This window comes from Giraffa tippelskirchi, chromosome 14, assembly GCF_054371585.1.
Source record: "Giraffa tippelskirchi isolate mGirTip1 chromosome 14, T2T-mGirTip1v1.2.pri, whole genome shotgun sequence".
NCBI classification, from domain to species: domain Eukaryota; kingdom Metazoa; phylum Chordata; class Mammalia; order Artiodactyla; family Giraffidae; genus Giraffa; species Giraffa tippelskirchi.
The window spans coordinates 27558000-27571374 of NC_137288.1; the positions used below are offsets into that span (position 1 = coordinate 27558000).

Consider the following 13375-nt stretch of genomic DNA (forward strand, 5'->3'; position numbering starts at 1 on the left):
ACTCTCCTACACTTTTGGTGGGAAGAAAAAATGCAAAACCAGGACAGATTTTGCCAAAAGATGCATTAACCTTTTGACCTAGCAATTCCAATTTTCTAATCTATTTGTAATAAAAAGAAACTAGACACTATAACCAAGGCAACTGTCTACCAGTAGGAGATTGGTTGAATAAACTCTGGAACACCCAGTCACATGATGGAGTAATTGTTGCTGTGAAAAGAAATGATAATTATCTCTATGTTCTACTATGTAGTGATATCTAGGTAATATTGTAAATAAAGAATAAAGGGGAGGAAAAGTATGTTTTAATTTGTATAAGAAAGAATTGACACAAATATTAAATTATATACATGTATATGTCTGCACATGTATATACATATAAGCTCTAAATGATATGCTTTTTTAAAAAGCTAATTAGAATCCATTGGAAGGTGACAGTAGTTTGAATCACTTTGAAAACTGGTCAATAAAGAGAAAGAGTTAAACATCTATCCTGACTTTCTTATACACACTGAACCACTGGGCTACCAAACAGTTAAAAGAGAAGTTCCTCCTTTTAGAAGTATCCTAGATAGTAAATGAAAATACAGAATATTTTTATTGTGAAAGCCACAATGAATTAATGAATCAAAATGATTGCTGACATCATAAAAAGAGACAGCCAAACAGTAAATGTTTTCTGATGGAAGAAAAAAAAAAATCACCAACTGTGAGTTTATTTGCCAAAAAACAAAATAAACTGAATCTGATCAAACCTCCTTCACATCTACCAATTTCAAGAAAAACAGGAAGAGGAAGATGTTAAATGACATCACAGTGTTACAATCAGCAAAATCTTGACTGTGGAAAATTCTACAAAGCAAATGACCAAATTTCTCCCGCAAATGATATGCAAAGGAAATACAAAAAGAACTTATAAACTAAAAGGGAGCTCATGAGATATAGCTATCAATAACAATGCGTGAACTTTAGAAAAGTGAAAGTGAAAGTCACTCAGTTGTGTTGGACTGTTTGAGACCCCATGAACTATACAGTCCATGGAATTCTCCAGGCCAGAACACTGGAGTGGGTAGCCTTTCCTTCTCCAGGGAATCTTCCTGACCCAGGAATTGAACCAGGGTCTCCTGCATTTCAGGCAGATTCTTTACCAACTGAGCTATCAGAAAGCCCAATAACAATGCATGGACCTTATGTAAATCTAATTCAAAGAAATAAACTGGGGAAAAATGATATTATGAAATTATTATAAATTTGAATACTTATTTTAACTTCTTTTATATATGATAATAATAGTGTGGTTATTTTTTCTGAAAGTTATTATATCTTAGAGATGAATAATAAAATATTTACAGAAGAGATAATATGATTTCTGGAAGAAGTAAGTCAAGACACAGATGAAACAAGATTGTCCATGAGTCTATACATTTTGAACCAAAATGATATATGCAAGAATATTCATTATACTATTTCTGTGCATTTTGGAATGTGTTTTAAACTTCCATAATAGAATACTTTTCAAAATGTTGGGGATGAGAAGGTGTACACAGTAGATTTTCTGTGGTTAATAAAATGTCTACCATTTCACTGATCAATGAAATGATTTGTGATCATGGGGACACAATCCTAGGTTCTTATAAGATGGAATCTTCATAAAATACAAATATCTGAGCTTTACATTCTTATATATAGATCACATAGCTTTCCACCAAAAATTAGTGGAAAATACACAAATAAACCTCTGTACATTCATGTAGTTTCCTAAGTCTCACACTTGAAATACTCTAAAAGTATAGCTGCAACTGCAAGATCTCCTACAGCCATTGCTGAGCTTTGTTTAGAATTCCCAGTAAAAGGATTTCCAAAAAGAGGGCCTTGATAACATTGAACTTGAGAACTTGCTTGATTTCTTTCTTTCTTTCTTTTTTTTTTTTTAACCAGTGGACCCACAACACCTACTACCTAAGTGCTTAATAAACATCTGTTGAATGAATGAATGACAGACCTCGTGGTACAGTGATAAGAGTATGTATATTATATTTAGACTATGGGTTTTTTTGATGTTTTTTGTGTAGACTAATGATTTAATGATTTATCTAGCATATTTAGATTATGGTTGTTTGAATCTGAGCTGTGCTATTAGCGAGTAATAAAATAATTCTCTTAAAGCAGTTCTGAGAGCAGTATTACATGATGAAATACATGTAGAATGCTAATATGGTCTGGCACATAGTGAACATTCAGTAAGTAACAGTGATACAGATGTTTCAGAAAATATCCAATGCAACAAGATAAATAGCTATAAATATATATAGGTATATATATATATATATATATGGATGAATAGATAGATGGACAACATGGACAATATCATAATATCTAACTTGCACACTGGGCAGAGAAGTAGATTAGAACTTGACTCTATCATTGAATTACAAGTTTGATATCAGGCAAAGCACTTAACCTCACTGAGCCTGACAAAGTTAAAAGCACAATAACAGGATTTATTTAAATGCCATGGCTCATTCAGCAGTTCAGTCTTTTGATATGAAATAATTAGCATAAGGCAGATATAGATCACTAGAGCATGGAAAAATAGCTACTATTTATGTCTTTCCTAAGCAATAAAAATACACAGTGACAGATGTGGAACTAGAATCTCCTAACTCCAGTCTATAGTTTTCTGTGTGAGATGTTCCTTTCCTATGAATTATTAGGCCAGCTGACCTACCTCCCATGCATGTTAGCTCCTGTATTGCAATGACCCTAAAGACTGCAGAAAAATGTAAATTAATTAGCATCTGAAAGGCAAGGTGGGATGGACAGAAATATTTACTATAGAAGTCTAGAATAATCCAGGACTGTGATTGCCTCAGCTGTGATCTCCTTAGGCTTAAGCTGTCTTTGCACCACCCGATTTGTAAACAGAGTTGCTTTCAGTGTTCATATGCACATACATGTGTTTCTTTTGTATATTTCCATGTCTCCAAGGTCAGAGACATCAGATCCATAGAACTCAGTGCTAGAAGAGACTTTAAAGATAATCTAACAAAGTCCAGAGATGAAGTGGCTTGCCTAAGGAGGTTGACCATGGTGGAGCTATTCTAGAAGGTGAGCCTCCTGACCACACCTCCTCACAGTACACTGCTCTTTCCCCTAGCTAATGTAGCCCCAAAATGTTGGTCTCAGCTATGCAAAAGTACAGTAAGGACAAGAATAACACATGTTAGTTGCTAGATATCTTCCTGATAGCCTTCGATATCAGAGTCAGAATTCTACGCCAGTGACTGGACCAACAGATACTGTTGCCAGGGTGAGCTACGGTTTCTGTAATTTTCATTCTGTGATTTTTTTATGCATAAAGCCACATGCTTCCCCAAGGAATGCGGTATTATGTAGGAAATGGTTTTGCAGCATTAACAATGGTTTTACAAAACAATGACTCTGGTGATTAGGAGCCCCAGATGTTTAGGGAAAAAATTGTTATAGGGCCTGGAAACCATGGTGACCTTTCCAAGTGGACATTTCATTTAAATTAGTTAGGTTATAATAAGTGGGCAATGGAATCAGTCAGTGTCCTCCAAGAAGTATAATTTTCCTTCTCTATGCATGTGTACATGCTAAGCTGCTTCCGTCTTGTCCGACTTTTTCTAAACCCTATGGCTCCTCCATCCATGAGATTCTGCAGACAAGAATACTAGAGTGGGTTGCCATGCCCTCCTGCAGGGGATCTCCTGACCCAGGGATCAAACCCACATCTCTTACATCTCCTGCACTGGCAGGAAGGTTCGTTATCACCAGCACACCTGGGAAGCCCTTCCTTATCTATAATATCCTGGGGAAAATGAAATATTTTGTAAAGTCCTCAGCATCAAATAAAGAGACAAACTGACATTAAAGCCTCAATTCTGAGTCTGGGCAGAGTATTGTTAAACATCTGTGGAAGAACAAAGATTATTTTCTAACCCTGGTATATTCCTGGAACTGTGGGACTCCAAAATTGCAGACAGAGAAAGGCACACACACAGGCACAAAGGTAGACTTGTATGCAGTATGGCAGAAAGAACCATGCTCCACTGCCCCTCCCCTAGTGTTTCCCACTTAGTCCAGATATTAGCAACTTCCACACTATACTAAACTACACTATACTATACTACACCATGCTATACTACACTACACTATACTATAGGATACTATCTACCCTACACTACACTACACTATACTTTACTATACCTAAGAATCCCACATCAGTAACTCCTTGACAAGGGTTTGAGGAGTTACTTGCGTGGCTGGTGAGGTTAGAAACAAGGAACTGTGTAGAGCAGATGCCTGGGATTTCTCACAAGCCAGCCTGCAAGCCCGATGAATGTTTGTTGCACTCCTGCCCTCCATGGGATGAACTCAACCAGACAATGGCTCAAGTCTGCCTTCTCACAGGGAGTTCCCTGGCTGTCTCTACTGCCAGGACTTGCAGGGATGAGGCAGGGCTGATGCACAAGAGCATTTTCTTTGCACACACTTTCCTTTACAGAGAACAAGTGTGTGTTGGGGGTGGGGGTGGGTAGGCAGTCCTAGGAGTAATACCAGGATCAAAGTATGAGGAATGCTGCTAAGATACGCTGTTTAAACCACAAGTCTGCAGTCCATTCTTCAGTGTAGACTTACCAATAATATCCATCTCTCTGATTCTCGTCTCATTCTCAATTGGTTCATGAACCCGTGGAGGGAAAGAGAGGGTCATAATTTATTCCCTCTCCTACAAAAAAATCAAACAGCAACAAATATTCTTCAACAAACCTAGAAAGGCCCATGGCTTCAGTGAAAACTTGCCGTCACTTCTCTCATCACATATCTAATGAAGTTTAATGGAAAGGCAGTAGCCAGCACTGAATTCCTGGGTCCAAGGGAAGTTTCACTGTTTAAGATTGTCTGGCCTATATCCCTGGACAAATCATTGATCAGTCTGTGTCCTGGTTTTCTCTTTTGAATAATAAAGGGTCAAGACTGTGAACATATATAAACTCCTTTTCTGTTGGAACATTTCCAATATTCACAAATGGGATAAGACAATAGTGTTAGCATGGTGAATTGGAAAAGATAATACACAGTCAGTCACGGAGGAGCCAAGAAAATCTTCAGAGAGAACTGGAGCTGAAGCTGAAGAGGGTAGAATTTGGACATGCAGAAATCATGGGAAGACATTTAAAACAGGAGCAGAGTTTGAGACAGATCTTTATATGAATACAAAAGGCAGCCTTATAGTTGTGTACACCTCCAGTTTACAAATATAAAAAATGATCAAATTTGTCATTTTACATAGGTTTATTAGGGAATTCATGCTCAGAGAAGTTATATGGAATGATCGTAGAGCTAGTAAAGTGCAGGGTATGAATTCACTCTACCAGCTGCTCTACAGCTGTTTGTGTGTGTGTGGGGGGTGCATGTGCAAATGTGCACACACACACACGGAGCTCATGTTTAGAGGGCTTATGGGGAATGAGATGGTTGAATGGAGCAGAGAATTCATGTACAGCAAAACAGACATTGATTGCTTCTTGGTCAATCATCAAATAAAGATTTGGTATGCCTTAGGGTCGATCTAAAACTCTCATTAAGATGACTGAAATAACAGCCTACTGAATAGTCAATATGGTTATTTCATTCATCTTAATGACCCAATCAGATCAACTCTTGGGAGATCTTCAACACAACTCCAGAGGGAAAAATTCTTACACAGACATAATAGCAGCTTTTGTTGAGCCCTCCTAACCAAATGATGGATTAAGTCACAGAGAGCTCCCTAGAGGAATGAGATTTGAGCATTTATTGTTTATAAACAAAGTACCGAGGGTCGTATCTTAATGGGGCAAATAAGGACATTGTAATATTGAGTAAATGGACAAAGACAGGAATTAGCAAGATATACATAAAGGATCAGAGGCACATTTTTTTGACCAAAGCTGTACTTCCATGTCAGAGGCATATACAAATATGATGATAGAAACTACAAGTCAAAAAAGACTAGCGAACTGATGGGGAATGATCAAATGTATAATGCTTTGATCACTGTAACTTAGCTCAGGCTCTAGCAACACAGGAAAGTATCAGTAAGTGCTGGTTATGATGAAAACATTAACGATGTTGATGATGATTTTCATGACAACAATCTGTTGGCAATTAGGAAAAATGATGATCAAGAAAAAAATTAGTGTAAAAATGACAAAGGTCTGAGAAAACTTCTATTAAGAGATAATGAAGTAGGGATTAGATGTAACCAGATCTGTGAAGCAGCCTTTATAGGGTAATAGATATAAATATGTTAAAAAAAAAAAAAAAGAAGAAGAAGAAGCAATGAGGAGAAAAATTGTTATGAACTGATTTGTATGTCCCTAAACTTCATGTTTAAGTACTAACCCTCCATGTGACTATGTATGAAGATAGGGCCTCTAAGCAAATACAACTGGCTTTCCATATCCACAGATGTTGAACCCCCACATACAGAGGGCTGACTGTACTATCATTTTGTACAAGGAACCTGGCTATCTTCAGGTATTGGTATACACAGGGTCCCTGGAACCAGTCACTTCTTGAATACAGAGAGGACTGTAATTAAGGTTAAATGAGGTTGTAAGAGTGCGACTGTAATACTACCTTATAAGAGGATGAAGAAGAAAAACCAAGAATGTACACACAAAGAGAAGGCAAGTATCAGTGAGCCAAGAAGAGAGGCCTCAGAAGAAATAAACTTTGCCATCACCTTGTTCTTGGACCTTTAGTTTCCAGAACTGTCAGAAAACAGATTCTGTTATTAAGTCATCCCATCTTTGGTATTTTGTTATAAATACCTAAGCAGACTAGTACAAAGACCAATCCCAAAGACACTTGCCTCAGTGAAAGAACACAACTTTTTCAGTTTTTGCCATTGAGGGGCAAAATAATCCGCTAGGAAAGTGCTTAAGATAAGGAGATTGCCCTTCAAGATTTGGGCTCTTACAATGGATGAAAAACAATACCAAATTCCTAAATTCACCATGACTATCCAGACTTTTAAGAAAAATTTTAAAGGTTGCAAACACAGACCCCATAATACCAAAAATAGATTATTTGGATACCTCAGAATATGAAGTTGATTTTTTTTTCAATTTTATCCCCTTTTCTGGAATGTGTGAATCTGACCCAGATATCAAAACATAAAATTTTAGACCTAAAATATATCCTCTCAGCAGAAATGTGAAAATGATAAAGTTTAAGTTTTAAAACTCTAGGGATGGGGGTCCTGTTTGCATTCCACCTCTTTCTCATGATCTGCTCCAACTTTCTCTCCAGATGCCAGGCCTTTGTGCACCCCCTAAGTTGTACACCTTTCCCACAGTCCAATAATTCCATTCAACGTAACTAAAGCATAGCATAAGAGACGGGAAGCCCTTTCTCTTCCTATCAGCAATGACCCAACCAAACAGTTGGAACTACAGCATGAATAATTGTATTAATCAGAAAGGACAGAGTATAAGGCAGTAAATGGCTAGAAAATTTCAATCACTTAATATATTAAAGTTTTCTGTCATCTTTTTCTTATTCACGAGGCACTTATCTAGCAACACAGGGGTCCAGACTAACAGAGGGACCCATGTGCTGCATCCTGGCTGTTAGAATCACATAACTTAGGGGGTTGAAAAAATGAAAAGTCAAGTGCCAGCAATAAAAACCTTAGGCTAGGAAATGATATCGAACATCTGTGTTCACAGCCAGCTCCCAAAGTAGTCACTCGTACCACCTAACTGCAAAAATGTGGGGAAACCCTATCCTCCCAAATGCAACAATAAATTTCCAACTTCAGCTTGTATCACAGTCACATGGAGAGCTTGTTAAAACATGAATCTTTAGAGTTTCTGGTTCTAATCATTTTCGTTTCTAGTAAGTTCTTGGGTGAAGCTGAGGCTGCTGGTCCTGGGACTTTCCTTTGAGAATCCCTGGTTAGAGTGACAGTTCTCAACACTTGGCTTTCCATCAGAATCATTTGGATAGCTTGTCAAACAGATTCATGCTGAGGCCCCATCCATAGAAATTCTGATTTAGTTGGGTGAGAGTGGAGCCTTGGCATCTAAAAATTCCCCTGTACAGCCAGAACTGTTAATTTAGAAGAATATAATTTAGATATGGTTGGCGATTATTCTTCAAGGACTTCATATTACATATGAAAAAACAAGTTTAATATCATACAGTGGGATAGTGGTACCTCCAGACTTAAAAAAAAAAAAAGGAAAAAAAAAATCCTCTGGATCCCAGGGGGTACCATTTCCCTTAATGGAACAGCACACAGAACGGGCAGTATTTTAAGACCAATTTACTCCGTAAATTTCCCTCACTCTGCCTAAAACAGACCTGTCTCTCTTCAGGCACAGCCTGGCCCTTAATACTATATCTGCTGTGTTAGGCAGGGCAGGGGGAGCACACCTCCAGTTCTCCTGCGCAGCTGAGCGTGCCACCCAGGAGGGGCCGCCCAAGCGCTCTCCGTCCCCATCGTCACCCCAACAGCCTTGCTCTGCATCCCCCACCCAGCCCCACACAGATTCTGACTCCATGCCTGGAGCTAGGGCTGATGCTGGGGGAGGAGCCCACTTCTGAAGAAATGGAGAAAAAACGAACAAGCTGCTGTCAGGAGCCCTTTGGTCCCACATCGACTAATCCAGGCTGCTAGAAGGCAGCACAAAAGAAATCTCATTTTAAAAAGCAACTGAGGGAGATAAAATCGAGCTACACAACCATCACAGATTCAGCGATTCAAGTCCTGCTCTGGTCCTATCCCCAACACAAACACACAGTGATCATCTGCCCATTATGGAATTTTACTGAATTCATCAACTCTAAGTAAAAATAAATAAATAAGGGGTGATCTGTCATACTTTTACAAATTTTGAGCTGATTTAACAGCCATCTGATAAACACACCCTGCCTGCATCACTAATGGCCTCTAGCCCATTAGTCTTGGTGTAAAACTGAGAAACATCGCCATCTGCTGGCCGGGGCGCACACATGAGTGGAAATTTCCACCTCTTATTACCTTCAAACAAGAGGAAGGCAACATTAGGTCTGGAAATTTTGCAAACTAGTTGAAATTCAGGGCAAATCACTAAGTCCTTTCAGCAGAGTACAAACTACATTAAATTTTGGTTGACTTTCTGGAGTGTTATGTATGTGTATGAATGGGTTGAGGAAGGAAGGTCTTTTGCGTGTGTCTTCATATTCTTAGGACTTCCCTGGTGGTTCAGACGGCAAAGCGTCTGCTTACAATGCGGGACACCCGGATTCCAGCCCTGTGTCGGGAAGATCCTCTGGAGAAGGAAATGGCACCCCACTCCAGTACTCTTGCCTGGAAAATCCCATGGACGGAGGAGCCTGGTAAGCTACAGTCCATGGGGTTGCAAAGAGTTGAAAAGATTTCTTCCATATTCTTTATTTTGTTGGCTTTGTCTTTTCTTGAAATGCTCAAGGTTGAGATTTACATAGGTCCATTCAGCCAACACTGAGCTTATTCCATGCTTTGAGTACCCATCCAGTGACAGACACTGAGGAGAGGGAAATAGAACCCAGTTTCATTCTCACGGCCTGCGCTGATTGGAAATCTGAAGTTCTGTGGTTTTGATTTCTGTGCATCTTGACAGTGAAAGACATGAATCATATCGGAACCAGATGATTTATTCTTAAAAAGGCCAAAGTAATGCACTCTAATGGCTTCCTCTGGACTATATCCTTCTGGAAAATAGGAGAGGAAGATTCCTGTGACCTAAAAAGAGGATTATCTTGGCCCCTGATCTGTGTGCTTGTTTACTCCTCCTTTCCCTTCCTCTTCCATCTTCAGGAAACTCCCCCTCCAAACCCACCTCAACATCCCCACCAATTTCCACAGTGCTGATATCTCTGACAGTCTAAGCGAACTGTATACTGTGGTTTCTTGCTTTAATACTTAAAATTGTGAAACTTATTTAAAATGTACAGAATGATTAGTAGAGGAAAAAATAGGGGAGGGGCTGCCAAGACAGAATGCAAGGTATCGAAGTGGGAACTGTTTTTGTCTTTGGTAATGAGACCTGGTGATGAGTGATGGTTTTCAAGATGATGATAATTGTATTCTCTTTTATTCCATGGAGCAGCCTTGCGTTCACTCTTCCTAACTGTGGAGTAGGCTCTTTGCTTCATCCAGCTTTTTTAAAGGAGAGATGTCCTTATGGGAACCCAAGATAATCAATTCAGGCTGTGCAGAGCCCTGGAGATAGCTCAGATAGCTCTTTACCCTTCCTGTCACCTTCCCCCATCCTCCCCACACCTTGTCTACCCAAATAGGCCAGTGGGAAACCTCTGTCCCTTATGACTGAGAGCTGAGAAGTGAGGAATCAAAGGAAATGGGTAGGAGTAATGCCAGGCTCTATAATGATTTCTTGCCAGTGATGAGCTGGCTTGGAGGCAGCCCTGCCTGCTTTGCCACTTGAAAAGGACACACCATAAAAACAAGAGAAGGATTTTCACTTGGAACATGGAGTCAACACTGTTATCTGCAGATGAGTTAGCTAGTCTGCTTTCATAGAACACTAGTCCTGTGGGAAAAACAACCTCTAAATTTCTAAATGGTTAGAACATGAAGAAAACATAAAGAGGATTACACAGATGATAAACCCAAAGGGCAAACCTGAAGGGTAATCCCTGGAAGGACAAAGGAAGTTTGTTGAAGGTGTCACACAGGACAAGAATGGCAGAATTGCATCTCCAACATTTTAGACAAGATTTCTTACTATAATCCACTTCCTCACAAAATAGAGTGTTGCCACTGGCCACTGAGCAGCTACCACAGGACTGGAAAAGGTCAGTTTTCATCCCAATCCCAAAGAAAGGCAATGCCAAAGAATGCTCAAACTGCTGCACAATTGCACTTATCTCACACGCTAGTAAAGTAATGCTCAAAATTCTCCAAGCCAGGCTTCAACAGTACGTGAACCGTGAATTTCCAGATGTTCAAGCTGGATTTAGAAAAGGCAGAGGAACCAGAGATCAAATTGCTGACATCCGTTGGATCATCAGAAAAGCACAAGAGTTCCAGGCAAACATCTACTTCTGCTTTATTGACTATGCCAAAGCCTTTGACTGTGTGGATCACAATAAACTGTGGACAATTCTTCAAGAGATGGGAATACCAGACCGCCTGACCTGCTTCCTGAGAAATCTGTGTGCAGGTCAGGAAGCAACAGTTAGAACTGGACATAGAACAATAGACTGGTCCCAAATAGGGAAAAGAGTATGCCAAGGCTGTATATTGTCACCCTGCTTATTTAACTCATGTGCAGAGTACATCATAAGAAATGCTGGACTGGATGAAGCACAAGCTGGAATTTAGATTACTGAGAGAATTATCAATAACCTCAAATATGTCAATGATACCACCCTTATGGCAGAAAGTGAAGAAGAACTAAAGAGCCTTTTGATGAAAGTGAAAGAGGAGAGCGAAAAAGTTGGCTTAAAGCTCAACATTCAGAAAACTAAGATCATGGCATCTGGTCCCATCACTTCATGGCAAATAGATCAGGAACAATGGAAACAGTGAGAGACTTTATTTTTCTGGGCTCCAAAATCACTGCTGATGGTGACTGCAGCCATGAAATTAAAAGATGCTTGCTCCTTGGAAGAAAAGTTATGACCAACCTAGACAGCATTTTAAAAAGCAAAGACATTATTTTGCCAACAGAGGTCCGTCTAGTCAAAGCTATGATTTTTCCAGTAGTCATGCATGGATGTGAGAGTTGGTCTATAAAGAAAGCTGAGCACCGAAGAATTGATGCTTTTGAACTGTGGTGCTGGAGAAGACTCTTGAGAGTCCCTTGGGCTGCAAGAAGATCCAACCAGTCCATCCTAAAGGAAACCAGTCCTGAATAGTCATTGGAAGGACTGATGCTGAAGCTGAGTTCCAATATTATGGCCACCTGATGCAAAGAACTGACTCATTGGAAAAGACCCTGATGCTGGGAAAGATTGAAAGCGGGAGGAGAAGGGAACGACAGAGGATGAGATGGTTGGATGGCATCACCGACTCAATGGACATGAGTTTGAGTAAGATCCAGGAGTTGGTGATGGACAGGGAAGCCTGGAGTGCTGCAGTCCATGGTGTCACAAAGAGTCAGACACGACTGAGTGACTGAACTGAACTGGCCATAGGGAAATTTTTGACATTTTGCTAATTAATCTTGAGAAGTTCTATACTTTACATTACCCTATTTTAGTCAAACCGCAAACACCAGGACCTCCTTTATTACAGTATCTCCTTATGTCGCAGGAAAAAAATTAATATAAGTGACACATACTAAAGTGTTAGAGATTCAGGTCACACAAGTGTGAAGGTGGAAACTCTAATAATGAGCACCCAAGAAGAGAGTGTAGGAAATAAGCTTTGTTCTATAACAAGGGTCTGTATTGTTTAATGCATTGGATTCTGAAAGCAAAATGCTAGAGATGGAATCCTGAATGTGATCCTTAATATCTGAGAAAATTACTCAAACTCTGGTAGTATCATAGTAAGGATAAAAGAAGCAAAATCAAATAATGTGTTTTGAACAGCGTGAGTTACATTATAATCAGTCATAAACATTAGCTTTTGTTTTTATGGATGTTATAACTCAGTGAGTGACCAACCATGACCTTTAGGAGAAAACCACTCTTTTCTCATCATTAAATTTTCATTATGTACCATTATTCTCTCTACTTTTTCCAAAAAGTCCTAAATCTTTCACAAAGACGTTCCCCATGGAAAATACATCCAAAGTAGGTGCATCTTACAACTACACCCAACAGCAGACCCCTCGGTAAAACTCTTATTGCTACTTCTTGAAATAATCGTGTTTGTTTTAGCAATAACTAGAAACATGAATAAATAACCTCTTTGATGGGTCTCAAGAAATGATCCTCAAATCAAAACCATGACAGCACAGAAAGGGAAGTCAAATTACTTGAAGCGAAGTGAAGTGAAAGTCGTTCAGTCGTGTCTGACTCTCTGTGACCTCATGGACGACACAGTACATGGAATTCTCTAGGCCAGAATACTGGAGTGGGTAGCCTTTCCCATCTCCAGGGGATCTTCCCAACCCAGGGATTGAACCCAAGTCTCCCACATTGCAGGCGGATTCTTTACCAGCATGGGAAGCCCCAAATTACTTGAAAGTTGATAAATATTCAATATGGCAGAAAAGCCTAGAAATGAGTCCTGGTACTAGAATCACAGTGAATGTCCTATCTGACACCACATGAACTCTCTGTGCCTCAGTTTCCTCTTCTATTAAGTGAAACGCTGGAATAAATCACACTTAAGGACCCTAGGCGGTCTTTCTATCCTGTCTTT

The 13375-nt window shown here is 39.5% G+C and overlaps 1 protein-coding gene across 8 annotated transcripts in view; it reads right to left on the reverse strand.

Moving 5' to 3' along the window:
• LOC145534880 (large ribosomal subunit protein uL30-like) overlaps positions 1–13024 on the reverse strand; it is a 51364-nt gene extending 38340 nt beyond the window's left edge. For 6 of the 8 annotated variants that reach the window (XM_081563192.1, XM_081563187.1, XM_081563193.1 and 3 more), the window contains exon 1: positions 12916–13024. The gene's annotated coding sequence lies outside the window, so the exon portion shown is untranslated. The remainder of the gene's footprint in view (positions 1–12915) is intronic. The other 2 variants (XM_081563191.1, XM_081563190.1) reach the window with 1 other exon arrangement.
• Positions 13025–13375: the final 351 nt, after the last annotated feature.